The sequence below is a fragment of the Monodelphis domestica genome, chromosome 2, assembly GCF_027887165.1.
Source record: "Monodelphis domestica isolate mMonDom1 chromosome 2, mMonDom1.pri, whole genome shotgun sequence".
NCBI lineage: Eukaryota > Metazoa > Chordata > Mammalia > Didelphimorphia > Didelphidae > Monodelphis > Monodelphis domestica.
This window is the reverse complement of record NC_077228.1, coordinates 286,472,503-286,489,577: the sequence shown is the minus strand read 5'-3', so window position 1 is coordinate 286,489,577 and position 17,075 is coordinate 286,472,503. Positions and strand designations below refer to the sequence as shown.

At 46.1% G+C, this 17,075-nt stretch overlaps 1 protein-coding gene across 4 annotated transcripts in view; it reads right to left on the bottom strand.

Moving 5' to 3' along the window:
• Positions 1–17,075, bottom strand: part of TTBK1 (tau tubulin kinase 1) — a 107,143-nt gene that overhangs the window by 13,713 nt on the left and 76,355 nt on the right. The gene's annotated exons all lie outside the window — the stretch shown is intronic.

Sequence of the window (17,075 nt, the reverse complement as noted above, 5' to 3'; positions counted from 1 at the left end):
TGGCCCTAGAGTATCTCCTCCTCTGTCACTATTACCTTTCTTCCTTGAGCCATTTTCTGGACACCTCCTCCTACATGGTTTAATCAGGGAAAAACAGACAGAAGTTCTGGACATGCCCATCACTCTACAAGGAATGCTTTTTTGCCCCCCTAGTTACCAGCCACCAAAATTCCTTTCTCCTTCCCTGGAGCAACCCCAAAGCTACTCTCTCTTTCACTACTCCTTGGGTATCACCAAGGCAACAAACTCTATCACTCAGCCACCCATTGAGAACAGCCAGTTAAGGTTCTGAGGCCCACCTGAACACTCTCCCTTCTCCCTCACATCCTTCCCCAAATCTTCTTCAAAGACATGACACACCTGCCCCTAGAGTCATGGTCATAATTCCTTTTGCTTTCATTTTCAAAGCCTTTTCCTTCCTAACCCCAATAAATGACTCCTCTTGCCAAGGGTCTTGGGAAGGATTCCCCATTTTACAGGTGGAAAAACTGAGGTAAAAAGGAAAAAGGCAATGCTGAAGTTATATCCAGTGGTAGAATCTCTTGCCTCCTGGTCCAACATTCTTTTTCTTTTCTTTTTTTTTTTAAGCCTTTACTTTTTAGTCCTAGTAACAACTCTAAGATGAAAGGGCATGGGCTAGCCAAATGGAGTTAAGTGACCTGCCCAGGGTCATACAGCTAGGTTCTTTCTTTCTTAAAAAAATTATTTTATTGATGCTATCTTTAAAAATTACTTTCATTTCCTAATGGATGTCCCCAACTGCCCACACAGAATCCTCTGTTATAGTAAATAACAGTTTGGCAAAACAAAGAAACATGCTGGCCAGGTCTGAAGTGTATGCCTTTTCCCACACCTAGAAGCCACTTTTGGAGAGTCAGGCCTCTGAAGCTGCTACTGCTCACAACACTGATCAGAGCTCTTTTCATGATTCCCAATGCCTTTCTTATTGGTGTAATGTTCCCTCTCCCTCTTTATCAGGAAGGAAGGGGACCTTCAGCTGGGAGGGGGTAGCCTGAAGCAATCCTACTTTTCCCTCCCTGTTGGCAACGACTTAAACCTCTGGAAATTCTGCTCTATGGTCTGACTTTTTTTAAAAATATTTTTCCAAGTTTGCACAATTCCTGTACACTCCCTCCCCTCTTCCCTCCCCCCTCCCAAAGTTGACAAGCAATTCCACTGGGTTGTGCAAATGTGATCACTGGATACCTATTTCTATATTATTCTTTTTTGCTGTAGATCGATCTTTTAAAGCCTAAATCCCAATGTGGTCTGATTTCTTGAGGATAGGTTCTTGGGGTGACTTAAGGGGGCTACCAAATATGCCTCAGGGAATCATGGCCTCTATCCAGTCACTTAGCTCATACTAAGACTCAGAGAAGAGGGCCGCTTCTTCTTGCTGGGTTTTTGGGACATTGCTCTCTCCTGGCTCTCCTCCTATCTCTGATCACTACTTCTCAGTCTCTTTTACTGGATCTTCATCCAGGTCACATCCCCCAAAGGGCCTATCTTCTCTTCTTCTCCCTCTATACTAGCTCCCTCGGTGACTTCATCGACTCCCAAGGATTCAATTATCTCCAGGAAAATGATGCCCAGATCTATATACAGTATCTAGTCTGAATCTCTCTCCTGACCTCTGGTCTTGTATCCTCAACTGCCTTTGGGACATCTTGAACTGAATGGCCCACACATTTCTCAAACTCAGTCTGTCTAAAACGGAAATCATTATTCCCACCCACCGAAAAAAAGCCTTCCCTAATTCTCAACTTTTCTATTACTATCGAGAACCCCACCATTCTCTGTGCCAGTCAGGATCAAAAACTCAGCATCATCCTTGACTCTTCACTTACACTCACTCCCTCTACACATCTAATCCATTGTTAAATGTCATCATTTCTACCTTTACAATCTCAACTATCTCTTCTCCATTTACACAGCTGCTAGCCTGGTCTAGGTCTTCATCATCACAAGCCTTGATTATCTCAAAAGCTTTGTCTCATATCTAACCCCACACTAATCTCCTTCCACTCACCTGCCAAAGTCAGTTTCCTAAAGTTCACATTAAGCCCCACTTTCTCCTGACTCCTCCCCCTCAAAAAACTTTGTGGGTGGGTCATTTTTCAGTAACATCCAACTCTTTCTGGCCCCATTTCCCCATTGGCAGTATTCACTGGCATGGTTTGCTATTTCATTCTCTGGCACATTTGACATTTGAGGAAACTGAGGCAAACAGTGATTTGCCCAGGGTCACATACCTAGAAAGTGTCTGAAGCCAGATTTGGACTCATGAAGATATGACTTCTTTCAGTAAACTTTAATGGCTCTTTATTGCCTTCAGGATCAAATATAAAATCCTGTTTAGCATTTAAAGCCTTTTATAAACTTATAACCCTTTACAACTCTTTTAACTTGAAAACCCTTTAACTTTACAGCCTTCTTACATTTTATTCTCCACCATGTACTCTAAAGGGGCAGATAGGCAGATACAATGGCCTGGCATCAGAAAGACCCAAGTTCCATGGAAAGACTTCCCTGAACTGATGCAGAGTGAAATAAGCAGAACCAGGAGAACATTGTACACAGAGACTGTAACATTGTGGGATGGTCAAAGGTGATTGACTTTGCTACTAACCGCAATGCAATGATCCAGGACAATCCTGAGGGACTTATGAGAAAGAACTGTGGGAGTAGAAATCCGGAAGAAAACATATGATTTATCACTTGTTTCTATGGATATGGGATTTGGGGTTTGGGTTTTTAATGATTGCTCTTTTACAAATTTAATAATATGGAAATGGGTTTGAGTGATAAAATATATATATACATACACACACACACACACACACACACACACATATCCCAGTGGAATTGCTTGTCAGCTAAGGGGGGGTGAGGGAGAAAACATGAATCATGTAATCATAGAAAATTTTTAAAAATAAAAAAAGGCCCAAGTTCAAGTCCAACCTCAGAAACTTACTAGCTGTGTGACCCTGAGTAAGCCACTTAACTCTGCCTCAGTTTCCTCATCTGTCAAATGAGCTGGAGAAGGAAATGGCAAACCACTCCAGTATCTTTGCCATGAAAGTTTCAAATGGGAAAATGGGGTCATGAAGAGTTGGAAACAACTAAAATAACTCAACAAAAAGTACTCTAAAATCCAGCTGCCTACTTGGGGTTCCTCTGTCCCTTGTGGTCCTCTGGAATACTGTCCTTCCTCACTTCTATTTTCTGGGTTCTCTGGCTTCCTTTCAAGACTCAGTTCAATTCCTAAGGCTTTCCCAGTCCCCTCCAGTGTTAGTAGCTTTCTTCTAAGATTATCTCCAATTATATATACACACATATTTTATATATGTATATATAAACACATATTGTATATATAGTGTATATAAATTGTATATCTTGTGTGTATATATACATTCTGTATTTATACATTGAATATACATACATTATGTGTGTGTATATATAGTGTGTGTGTAATATATACATATCATACACATATACACACTCTGTGAGCTCCTTGAGGGACTTCTTTTTTGCCTCTCATCTCATCCACTGTGAGTAGGTAATTAATTGCTAATTGATTCACTGAGACTTATTTAACTTTATCTCCCCCTCCGGTCCAGTAGACTGCTTTACAAATAAGAGACATTAGAAAAATGTTTGTTCAGTGAATAAATGGAGAGGAAAACAGTGACCATTGATTTCTCTGACCTTTGGAGCTGTGTTTCCCAAACTGATTTGGCCACAGATCCCTTTTAGGCCTGGAATATATCGACGGAACATAGCTACCCATGATGGGCCAGTGCTTTGATGTTATGAAATATCTTAGAGGGAGAGGTTGGGAAATTTTGGAGAAAAAAAGGAAATTGAGCCTCTTTTGACTATGTAAGCACTTGTCTGAGGCCAGATAGGAACTCAGGAAGATAAGTCCTCCTGGCTCCAGACAGGTATTCTATCCACTATGGCACCTAGCTGCCCAGTCTATGGTTTATTGTATTTTTATTTATTTTGTAAATATTTCCCAATTACTTTTTTACAACCCTTATCAATTATCAAATTATCTAATTGTTATCAAAGTAACAATTTTAACATAGAAGAGCAAAAATGGTTAGGCAATTGGTGTTCAGTGACTTTCCCAGGGTTACCCAGCCAGAATATGTATGAGATGAAATTTTAACTCAGGAAGACTCATCTTCCCAACTCCAGAGAGGTGTTCTATCCACTATACTACGTAGCCACTGCTCCCAATTACATTTTAATTTGGATCAGGCTGCACTCAGAAGTGTTGCAGCAGCAATAGCCAGTGGGTTGAATGTTTTGCACTTCTGGATGAGAGTACCTGGAGGTTAAATGACTTGCCCAAGGTCCTCCAACTAGTAGGGCAGAGATGGAACCTGAAGCCAGGTTTTCTTGATTTTGAGGTGATTTAAAAATAAGAGTTTTAAAGAAAAAATTAATAAAAGAAAAATATCTTTTTTTTTTTTAGAACCCTTACCTTCTGTCTTGGAGCCAATACACAGTATTGACTAGGCAGAAAGAGTGGTAAGGGCTAGGCAATGGGGGTCAAGTGACTTGCCCAGGGTCACACAGCTGGGAAGTGTCTGAGGCCAGACTTGAACCTAGGACCTTCCGTCTCTAGGCCTGACACTCAATCCACTGAGCTACCCAGCTGCCCCCAAAAGAAAAATATCTTAAGCCTGATAGCTGCAGTGTCTAATGATGACTTTAGAGAATGGATGACAAAATACACTTCCTTCTCTTGGCAAAGGGGTTGTATAGAATAAGGATCACTTTGTCAGAAATAACTAATTTATTCATTTGTTTCATTTAAACATAGTTTTCATTGCAAGGGACAATTCTTTGGGATGGGAGTGAATCATTGAGAAATATCATGGAGGTAAAAAAAGGGATATCAGGAGCAACTGGATAGTTCAGTGCCAGGCCCAGAGTAGACAGGACCTGGGTTTGACCTCAGAAATTTCTTAGTTGTGTGATCCTGGGCAAGTCATTTGACCCCCTTTGTCTAGTCTTTGCCATTCTTCTATTTTTAGAATTGACAAATGTGATGCTTAAAAAAAAACAAAAAACCTTACCTTCTGTCTTGGTAAGGGCTAGGCAATTGGGGTTAAGTGACTTACCCAGGGTCATACAGCTAGGATATGTCTGAGGCCAAATCTGAACCCAAGACCTCTGGTGTCTGAGCCTAGCTCTCTATTCCCTAAGCCACTTTTTGCCCCAGAGCAATAGGATTCTGTTCAATGTGATTTGGAAAATGGTGTTTTAGAGAGATTCTCAAAGAATCACAGAATGGGGACCAGGGGTTCAGTTTTCACTAACCTTGGGTCATCCATTCAGTTAGGAAGAACCTCACTAGATAATCCATAAGGGTTCTTCCAACTCTTAATTCCATGATTTTATGATCCTCAGGGTGAAGTGGTCACAGGCAAATATATTCCTCTCTTTTGAGGCTAGGGATGAGTAGACAAACCCCTATAGCACTTAGGATAGAAAGGAAGCAACACTGTGGTTAGAAGGAAGCAACTCTGGGGGTCTGACTTTAGCAGGGTGGAAAGAGTCATAGAAAGGACCCCTACAGCTGACCAGGCAAGGAAGGGAGGAAGGAGACCAAACAGGGCAGTGATATCCAGGGAACTAAAGCTGAAAGGACTTCAGAAACCATCTAATTCAACCTTATTATTTTACAGTTGAGAAAACTGAGGCTCAGGGAAATGAAGTGGTCCAGCCAAAGTCACACAGGTAGTAATCATTAATGACTTAGAATTTTCACCCAGGACCTCTGATACTAGAATTCTGTCTGTTGTAGATTATTGATTTGTGCCTTAGCTCCTTCTCCCTTAGAGAGGAATAAGGGGCTAGACTAGCTGATTCACATTCAGCATTTTCCTGGGAGAGGAACATGTCTTCCCATTAGCTGTGAGCTAGCCAAAGACTGGCATTAGTTTTTTTATTTTCTCAGCCAGGTGTAGTTTGTCTCCCTTTGTGTTCCCCCAAATCTCACAGTGACCTGGGGAAGTTGTCTGCCTGACTTCTGAAGGAGCTCTAGGAATCAAATGCCTGTGATTATTTCCTGCTACAACTCTGACAAAAAGGAAGGAAGGAAGAAAACATGAACGTTTTAATGTGTGCCAGGCACCAGGCTAAGCATTTAAAAAATGTCTTCTCCCTTGAACTTCCCAAAAACCTAGGAGAAAGGTCATTTTCCCATTTTACAGGTGAGGAAACAGGATAGGAGTTTACTTAATTTGCCCAGAATATCATAGCTATTAAGTGTCTGAGGTAAAATCCTCTAAACTCCAAAATGAAAGACTACAAACATGGCAACTGACCTGGGGGGAAGCATCTGATTTTTCTTCCTTGTGCTTACAAGAGAGTGGGATGTCAAAAACTCCTTCACTGGCTTTTATATGATGGGATATAGGCTGGACATCAGAAGATTCTAGAAGCTGGAGCTGGAATGGACTTTAGAGGCAACTTAATCTAAACCCTTTGTTTTACAGAGAAGGAAATTGAGGTTCAGATGTGAATGATACAGATGGGACAGCCACAATTCTGACACAGGTCTCCTATTTCTGAGTTCAGCACTTTTCTCCATACAGCACAATGTTTAACTTTGTGCTATGCAAAGTAGGAAGGGGGAGCAGAAGGAAGCCCACACTCCAGTTCCCCACCCCAACATCTTTCCAAAAAGCCTCCATTTACTTCTCTTAGACTCATGCCCCCACCCCATGCTGCTGGGGGAGGGGAAAGAGGGAAGGTTTGCCCTCATTTTTCTATTTAATTGTTTATGTACATATGGTTCTGTCTCTCATTTCTCTTTCTGTTTCTTCATTTGTCTTTTTTTCCCCAGGTTCTCTATCCTTCAAGCCGTTCTCCTAGGGTTTGTCCTCCCCTTTCTTCTCTGTGCCTCTGGCCTTTCATATGTGATTAATCTCCACCAGCCACTCTCCTCTCTAATTGACAATTGGGTCCTTTGAGAACAGGGGTCATCTCAGCACTTCATTTCCCTTCCGTCTCTAGGATAGCCTAGGCTCACAGTTGAGGAGCAGATTAGCTGGTTATTTCTGGCTGGACTCAGTTAGGGGGCAACCCAGCTCTGGTACAGGATAGATTGAAATGATTGAGAAAGGTCCACCCATCTGCCCCACTGACTCCTCCCCCTGGGGACCTCTCCTTCTCCCGGGGCATGGACCGAAGGACAGAAAACCGATAATAAGGCTAAGGCTAAGAGAAACAAAGCCTAAAAGTTCTAGGGCTTGGGGGGGGGGGGGGGGGGCGGGGGAGGCTAGGAAATGCACTCCCATTTGCCCTCTCAGGGAAAGGATTGGCCTTGGAGAAGGGTTTTACTTCTGGTCTTCCCCTCCCTCCCCCGTTCATGCCCTAAAGAGAATAATAGTCTAGGAGAGAGTCCAAACTGCCCTGGGGGCTGGGCACTGCGGCAGTCAGCTCTGCAGAGAAAACCGCTTCCCTCCCTCCCTCTCTCCCTCCTTCTCCTCAAGCTACTTCTCCCGCCCCACCCCCCACCCCAGTAACTCAGTCACTGACACTCCAGCTCCCTCCCTCTGGACTCTTTTAGGCTCTCTCTCTGTTCCTCTCTGCACTGTCTCGGCTTCTCCCCTTCTTTTTTTTTTTGCCTTTTCTCTGATTCTTCTTATTTCCTCTCTATTTTCTTTCAGTCTCTCCATCTCTCCTTTCCCTTTCTGATTTTTTTTCTTACTCACGCTATTCCCCATCCTTCCTTCTCTTCCCTTCTTTCTCTTCCTCTTTGTCTGCCTCTCTACCCCCTAGTTTTCTCCCTCACTACTGCTAGCTGGACTAGTCTCCGAAACACTAGCAACTCACTCACAAGGTCAGAGCCCCTCCGCTTCCACTTGCTGGGAGAAACAAGGAAGCAGAACAGGAATGCAGACGGCCACCCCGGAGACAGAGGGGGAAGGGGGCGTCGAGCCAGCTCTAGCCTGATGATTCCGTGGCCCCTTCTCCCCTAAACTCCTCCTCTGCTCTCCTCACAAAAGGAAACCAGGGCCCAACCTGGTTCTGCCAGTTCCTCTGACCCACAAATATCCTTCTAACTTCTGAAAACAGGCCTAGGAACGGACCCCTAAATTCACAGGATGAAGAGTTCTAACGTAGTCGAACTCTGCATAGGTCAGAGATGGTTTCCTCTCGCGTCCCTCACGGAGGACTGCGTATAAATCGATGGCTAACTTAATGGAGCAAATGAGTTGGAATGCCTGTGGTTGCGCACCAAAGTGTAACGTTAAGATCGTGACATCCCCGAACCGGGATCTAAATATTTCTTGTCTGGGGGTGGCGGGGTAGCGGGGAGGGCCCCTCTCTCCGCTGCCAAACAGACAGCTCCAAGCTGTCATGGGAAGGGGGACGGGTAAAGATGCCCAGGAAGCCTTCCTCCTCCTCTCCCTCCCCCCCCCCCCACACCCCAGCTGAGTCAACATCCCGAAGCCAATCCTTGGCACCCGGTGGCCCTGAGGCGAGCCTAAAACTTGGAGTGACCGCCTGAGCAAGCACAGGGCCGGGGCAGGAAAGAGTGAAAGAAAGCAGGCAGGACGCGGGCGGATTCCTGGAAGGAGTCTTTAATAAGGATTTGGTAGTATACAAGCTTTCCGGATTGTCTGGATTAACATACAGGGACTTAAAAAAGGCACAAAATCCTTTGCACAGCGGCTGGGGGCCCTTAGGATGCTTCCTCCCTCTTCCTCGTCTACCCCCGCGCGCGCGTGCGTGTCGGTGCGTGTCCGTGTCCGCCCCCACCCCCGTGACCTTGCGCGTGTGCGTTTGTGTAGTTGGTGTGTCTTCAAGTGTAGGATTTGTACAGTACTCGCAGTCCTAGGCAGCCCAGCGAGGCGAGCGGAGGGGACGGGGAGGGAGAGAAGAAGGACGGAGGGAAGGACGGAGGGGGTGGACTGGCGGGCCGAGGGAAGCAGGGAAGAAGGGAGGGAGCGCGCTCAGTGCATGCTTTTATACAAGGGCCAGAGCCCGGAGCCGCTCTCTATACCGCTATGTACACCAGGGAAGGGCAGGACCCCGAAGGAGGAAAGAAAGAAACCATGAAACAAAGAAAGAAACTATGAAACAAAGAAAGGAAGGAGGAAAGAAAAGAAGCTTCCAATTGTTTCTTTTCTTGTTTCTAGCATGCTTAGTCTGCCCCGGAGGAATAGTGCAAGCGTATAATACAGTATTATTGCATTAAAAAAGTGGGGCTGGGGGTATGATGGGAGGAGGCTCAGGGATAAACCAGCTGTGGCTCAGGACCTCTTGGGAGATTCATGTCTCCTGTACCCCCACCCCCAGTCCCCTTCCTGGCCAAGAAGGGGCCTCCCGGCCAGCAGGTGTCTGCTGAGTGGAGGGGTGAGGGGGAAGGGAGTGGAAGAAGGGTGCTTATGGCCTCGAAGAAAATTGGGCTGAGCCCCCGAGGCTGAGCTGCCCAATCAACACCCCCCACAATGGTCGATGGGAATGAGGATGGGAATGAAGGGACGTGGGGCAGCCCCTCTTCTTGCCCAATACTGTCAGATCGAAGGAGCCCCGAGTCCAGTCTCTCTCCCCCTCCCCCAGCCCCTCAAAGTGGGGAGGAAGGGAGGGGACAGTGGTGGAGCAAGTGCAAAGGAAGCAGATGTTGGTCCCTGAGTTTATTTTGTAGGGAGGAGTGGAAGGTTGGGGGACCCCCCCAAGTGGCCTCCATTATGGGGGGAAGAGAAAGGGAGAGGGGATGGGAATTCTGGGACAGTGGGCATGGCCAGTGGGGGCCAGGACTGCTCGGAGAAACTGAGCCTCTGAGTTTCCTTCCCCCTCACTCTAGGCTCTTTGGCATCCAAATGCAAGGCCAAATTTTGGGGGGGAAGGAGGTGGAGAGAGACAAGGGAAGGGGTGACCCAGCTTTTCTCACTGGTGAGGTAAGAAAGGATTGGAGGAAGGTGGAAGATGAGAGAGCCTACCCAGCCAGGGGAACACCCTCTTTCCAAAAGCTCTTTCCCCAGCCTCAGCTCCCCCACTCCCTACCCTGGAAGCATGGAAGTTAAATGTAAAGGAGACTCCTTTCTCCAGCTTCCAGGCCCCACCCAGGGGAAGGAGACTGGAGAGCAGGAGGCCAAAAGAAACAAATTGGGGAGGGTGGGGGAGAGGTGAGAACATAGACAAGGACTGGGGCAATAAAAGAGAAACCAACATATATACAAATAGCAGCAGACAATTGGGGAGGAGGCCCAGCCAGGTCCCCAGCTCCTCTGGGAGGAGCCAATGAGAAAGGACCTCCCACTGCCAGCTTGGGGGCAAAGTCACCCCAAGGCGGAAGCTCTGGAAATGTGTGTGGGAAATGGGTGCTAGGTGTGGGGCAGGAGAGGGTGAAAGGAACCATCTCTGAGGGGGAGGAGGGGCAGGCTCTAGCCCTGCTTCACAGGCATGTGGACAGGTGCAGGGAGAAGCCCCAGTTCCCCTACCCTGGCCCAGTCCCCTGGCCCCTGGTACCCCTGGCGCCACACTCTCCTCCCACGCCAGCATCCCTAGCCCCATTCACGCGGCTTAGTTTAGCAGCTTGTTAAAAAGACACAAGATACATTCGTGATGCGATCAATCGCTGCCAACAGGATGGGGGGCAGAGTACAAAAGTTATAACAGTGAATGAACTTTTGGGAAAACAGCCCAGAAACCCCACAGCCTCTGTGCCGTTTGGGTTGGGGAGGGCGGAGAAAATCTCTAGTGTGGCATGGGGCAGGGGTTTTCGGCCAGGAAATGGGGGGGGCAGAATGGAGCTTTGTGGCCCATGTGGAATTACAAGTCTCTCAGAAAACAAAACGTGTGGGGGTCATCAGAAGAGAGCAAAGCCAACTTTCCCATCCCCACCCCAACCCTCACTACCTCCTGACCAGTCCTGATAAGCATCCAAAGGCTTGGATGGAAATAGAGAAGTGTGGGGGACGGCCTTGAATAGGGTCCTCCTTGGAACCCTCCACACACAGGCCAGACAAGGGTGTACTACTGGAAGTTACCCCTGAACAGAGGGGCACCTGAAGTCACAAAACTCACCCCATGATCTCCTAAACCTCACCCTCTTCTAGTAGCCCTTCAGTGTCAGGATGCCCACCAGACTAGCTCTAGACTATCAGCAGTCAGCAAGATTCCCTGTTTTGGACTGATCTTTGGCTACCCTGAAGCCCAGAGTGCAGCTCTGAGCCTAGTATTTTGCTGGGTACCAACTCTCATTCTTTCTGCACTCCCCTCCCCAACCCTCAGGCTAGTTGAAAGCCTGAAGGAGATCTGATCTTCTGTTACTCAGTGGATTGGGTATTAGGGGGAGAGTGAACCTATGACACCTAGGCCTGGCCATGAAGGCCTTTAAACCTTCCCACTGCCCAGCTTAGGTTTGTGAGATATGGTCTGGTGGCGTGACTGACTGACTGAGAGAGGAATAAAAGAGGAAATGGAGAATGTCACACTTAACTGAACCTGCCCCATGGCTTAAGTGCAAAGGTAGAGATGGGACAGGTCTGGTACTTAGTTACTAGTGTGGGTCCTCATTAGAATTGTGGAGAAAAGTTCTGGGGAGGGTAGGTGAAGGAGGCCAGACTCCTTGGGGTGAGAGATTAGTAAAAAAGTGATGAAACATTAGCCATTACTTTAAAGGAAATAATGTCCCCTGGCTTGTTCTTCTCTGGCCTGAAAATCAGGACTTTTGCAAAAGAAATTTGTTCTCTCCCTTTAATGAAAGCTGATTCCTGACACTTCTCAAGTGTCTGTGACCACCCTACAGTGCCAGCACTTTTGGAAAACTGGGGCCTCTCACCAGCAAAAGGGTCACTGGCCCAGGTCTGATCCTGTCAAAAGTAAGAGGAACTCAGAACTTTCCCCCAGGGTCTCCACCCTGAGGCCTTCCCCACTGATTTCAGTCAAGAACCCTGAAGGGAACACAGCTGGAGGAGACAGTTCTAGAAGCTAGGTAAGATACTGGCAAGCTTAAGAGAAATGAACTCCCCATCTCCCACCTAGATCAGCATTAACCTGCACCCTGAAGTCACTTCCCCTTGTCATGTCTAGAGTCAATAAAATTGATAGATTTTACTATGGACACCCTAACATCCACAGGCACACATCAGACTGGGTACCAGCTAATGGGGTAGTAGTTACAGAAAACTTCCCTATTTCTGAGCTAGAATGGGGCTAGGGAGGAGCAAGAGAGAAGTTTCAGATGCCAGACACTCAGATACTCCATGGCCTGCCTGGCAGGTAATAAGTGAGGTCATCACACATCCTTCCAGACTCAAATTAAAATCATAGGGATAGGTAGCCCAGTGATCCAGCCTGGGACAGGATAAGCAAAGTAAGGAGTAGGAGCCCTTATGCAATTATAAGTAGAAATCCCCTTAACCAGGGTATAAAAGATTAATAATGCACTGGGAATAGTGCAGGAGTTCCACATTCTAGTCACTCATTAGGTCAGGGTTTAAGTACCCATTTGTTTATGCCTTCCCCTCATTTGGATTGGATGAGTAGATTTGGTGCTTGAAGGCTTCTGAAGGCCAGGGGAAGTTGGGGATAGGGGAGTATAAAAGTTGGCCACCATCCTGCTCATCTAACTCCTGCCCTGGGACCAAGAGTTAGCTGCTAAGACCTTTCTAAAGCACACTAAGAAGACCACATGATACCTGTTAAAATTCACATGGAGTCACAGAACACACTCACTTACACCCATAAACATGCACCTCTCTCACACACTCACATGCCTTCATACTCAGACAGACATATCATCTCATAGGTTGTGATGATAGAAAGAGTCTTAGATTTGGAGTCTGAAGACCTACATTCAGATCTTGGATCTGTCACTAACTACCTTGTGTGACTGGGCAAGTCACTTAACCCTCTCCCTTCTTTTTCTATCTATAATATCAAATGAGGGAGTTGAACTAGATGACATCTAAAATCTTCCTTCCTCCTCTACGATCCCATGATCTTCAATTTTGGCTTGGCCAAAAAGCATGAGCTTCTCTTGAGAAGCCCACCTGGTTTGAGGGGGCCAGGGGGGAAGTCAATCCCTTTTAGGAGCAGCTGAGCCCCTCAACTCTCCAAAAAGCCTGAGAATCTTGTATTTAAAAGAGACAATCACAGGCTCAGCCCTCTGATTTTACAGAGGGGAAAAGTCTAGAGAGGGGAAGTCCCAAGGGCACCCATGACGGGAGTGGGTGACTGATCCAGGTGTCTTTTCCAGGTTACCAAGCTCTCCTTCACAGAAAGAAAGGTGTTCAGAGGCCAAAGAAACATCAACCTAGTAGTGTCTTAGCCACTAGGGCTGGAGAACTCAAAGTTAGAATTCAGTAGGATCTGGGTGCTTTACTGAATGCTGAGTCAGTCTCAGCATTGTTCTGGAGGCTATCTCCAGACAAAAATCTGGTTTTAAACATCCACTCTTTCCTGGCTCCCACCACGTTACAAGTGCATTCTCACCTCTGCCTCTACTTTTCTCCAGCTTTCAGTCACTGCAAGAAGTGAGGGACCAAGATAGGAGAAGTAGAGATTCTCCCAAAATGGAAGTCTGTTCCCAGGGTAATATGAGGTGAATGATTTGCAGATAATGTGGGTAAGACTTGCTTAGTTTACCCTCTCTCAAAGAGGAATCAACAGTAAATGTCCTTACCTCCTAGTGGAAAGGGAGAAAGCTTTGGGATGGAAGTGTTCCACACTATTCCATCCCTTTAGGGCAACAGAAGAAGGAAAAGAGGGAAGAAAAGAGAGTTCTATATTCTACATAATTCCAAGCCCCCATACATGTATAATTCAGGAATTAATAAATAATTTCAGTAAATAAATGAACAGCAGAATAAATTAGGTAAATTTCCAGTTATCTAAGGAAATTAGATGCTTCAGTTAATTCAGATTAAAAATGCACCAGTAAAATGATGGAAATAAAGTTTTTTCAAGCAAGCTCACCAGAATCCATCCAAGCAGTTCCCTTGGGAGGCTGGGTCCATTCCATGTAGGGAATTGCCTTCAGAGAATTGCTTTAAAATCACACAAAACCATTTGCTTCCTTACTGAGTAGTCAAACCAAACTTTTGAACACACAGGCCAGTTAGTCCCAGCCTGACTGTCTACTCTACTCTGCAGGATTGGCTCAAAATGATTTTTAACTATTTCCAGAAAAACAAATCCATCTTCAGAGAATTCAGGGATGCCACTATGGAAGGGGCCCCAGGCTCCAAAAGCGATTTCTAAATTCCATTGTGTTTTTTAAGAATGAGCTCTTGAATGGACTGCTCCAAAGTCCTGGGCACAGAATTACATTATATGAGTTCTTGACTTTAAAAAAAATGTCCCAACTTATCATAAGGTATTGTTGGAACAAGGTTGCAGCTTCCCAAAGGGAATACTGTAAAATGTTAAAAACTATTCTGAATGAAGCCTAATCTTTGATGATTTAGAAACTATTCTTGAATTTGTGGGCATAAGATCAGGGATTACTGAACTACAACTATATGAAAGGACCAGTTAAGGGAGAATTCTAGTTAATAGAATATCCTCTATAATGATGACTTCTATCATACTGACAGTAATCAAAGTGACCTAATTCCAATTAGCCCAAGCCTTTAGAATCCTCCATATCTGCAATCTCAGGGGAGAATTCTGAGGGGATGGAGGGAGAGGCAGAAACTTGTATTATATGTCTCACTGACAAGGGTAGAGGGCTTTCAAGGTGGTTAGAGACAGAAGGGACAGAGAGGAAGATTAGGGGACTGAAAGGGAGGGTTCATGGGAATTAAGGTCTATGCAATATTTTCTTGAATAGAGAGCAAAGAGTTAGTGGGCTGGCAGAAGATGGAAGGTAAGTAACTTTTAACAATGGGTATAAATTGGGCGGGATAAATGTTTTGAAAGTCTAATCAAGGCTCAGGGATTGCCAGAACTGAGGGAAGGAATGGGACATTGGGATGAAGGAGAGGGTAGGTTAAGGACTATAGAACATCCCTATCCTCAGATTTTATCCTAGGGAGGGATGGCTTTTGGATCTGATGATCTACCTGCCTCTGTTTTGTGCTTTTGTTTCCCGGAGGCTCTTTGCCTGCCACCACCTAGAAAGGGGACACAGAAGAAATTCCCCATTACCCTCTATAGAAAACATCTGGAAGTTTGGAAGGCAGCAGAGTCAGGGGCTGGGAGGTGAGTCACAAATTTGGTAAAGGGCAGAGAACCCAAGACTGAAGATTGTTGGGTGGAATAGGGCTGCTTACAGTGAATGGTTGTTGTTTGTTGTTTTTAGAGGCTCCTTTGATGGAATAAGGTTGAGTAGGAAATGGAAAGAAGGCAGAGAAATGGATACATAATGTCTAAAAATCCTTTCCAGCTCCAATATTCTATGATTCTAAGACTCTAGACAAAGAAACCCAAACTAACCAAATCTAAGAGCCCTGGCTCTGTCTTGGGTTTGGAGAGGGACTTCTAAAGAGGACAGAAGGATAAGAGGAAAACCCCTACTTTACACAGCCCCAGACTGCCAATGAGCTGGAAGACAATGGGAGTCAGTTCATTGAAATGGAAGCCTTCCATGATCATTAGTTTAAATCAGAAAAAGACCTTAGAGGTTATCAAAACCAAACTCATAAATTTGTAGATGAAGTAAGTGAGGCCAAAGGAAATTAAGGGAAATCAGGATCAGTCACCAGAAAATAGAAATGCAGTGTCCAGGTCCCTAAAGACATACCACCTCCAAGGAACCAATGACTCTACACCAGACTATACCATGGAAAAGTTCTCAGTTCCTTGGAGTCCTAGAACCTAGAATATCAAAGCTGCAAAAGATCTCAGAGGCCATCTCTTTCAAACCCATCTCCACCACTTTTACCAATTCCCCTGTAGAAGTGTTAGGAGCCCTAAAGGATCACCATTCTCAGCTAGAAAAGGCTGGTAAGGTGAGGAGTCAGGGAGATGAGCCGGCTAGGAGGGAGAGTCTGGGGTTGAGGAATTGAGAGTATGGAAGTAATTACTCAGTAATAAAAGGATATCTTCCCTCCCCAATACACTAGGGCAAGCCTCAACACACGCACACACAACCAGCATTAGCTTCTCTACAATAAATACCTTTGCCCTCCAAAAAGCCTCTTAGGGGAGCCCCAGCCCCAAACTCCAGTTTTCTCACACTCATGTGTATTGCCCTTCCTGTCTTTTTCCCTGAGGGTGGAGATGCTGGATGTCACTGGAAGGAATGAAAGGGGGAGGCACCTTTGCTGGGTCCCAAAGAACCCCAATTTTCCAAGGAGTACCTGAAAGGAGAGGCTGAGGGTTGGGAGGTCCTCTGGGATGATCACACTAGAGCCAGGGAGCTAGGTCATGGGAGCTATTCCATTCTAATGTACCTGAACCTTGAAATATTACGAGAAGGGACCATAAGGAAACCCTCACTCCCAACTTTTCCAAACTGAGGCACTGGTGCGGGTCCTCACCCTCAATCCTGCCTCCAGATACTCTCTCTGACTCAGCTGCCTGCTCTGAGGGAGGGATTGGCTGGTCAGACACAGGGTAGCAGCGACCCAGTTAAACGGTCATGTCTCTCCTATCTTTGTCCTGCCTTCCACCTCCTCCAGTAGGGAGAGGCTCAGTCACGCAGCAGCAACAGGAGGCTGGCGATCACGAATTAGACGGCGCAGTGAAAACCTCACTCCAGACTGCCCCAGAGATCTGGTACCTCTCATCTCCCTGACACCTGCGTTTCCCCCGAATTCTGGATAGTCAGTCATCTGCATCTGAAGAATTTGGGGGCAGGGCCTTCCATCCTCACTTGACCTTGGCCTTGCCCACCACCCCAGTAACTGCGGCCACAGACTCCCCCTTCCCGCAACCTCCTGTCGGTACTGGGCAAAGGGGAAGCTTGGGGAGCAGACACGAGAGGGGGGAAAGAGACCTCCCTTTCGTGTTTGGGTGGTATGGCGGATGGTTTTTCCGTCAGGGAAGGGTCATGTTACAGTACCTTGAGCCAATGTTATTGGGGGTGGCGTGTATTGCATGATGGAATGGGAAAGGGAACGTGTGTGAGAGTGTGCGTGTGATTATTGCATTCT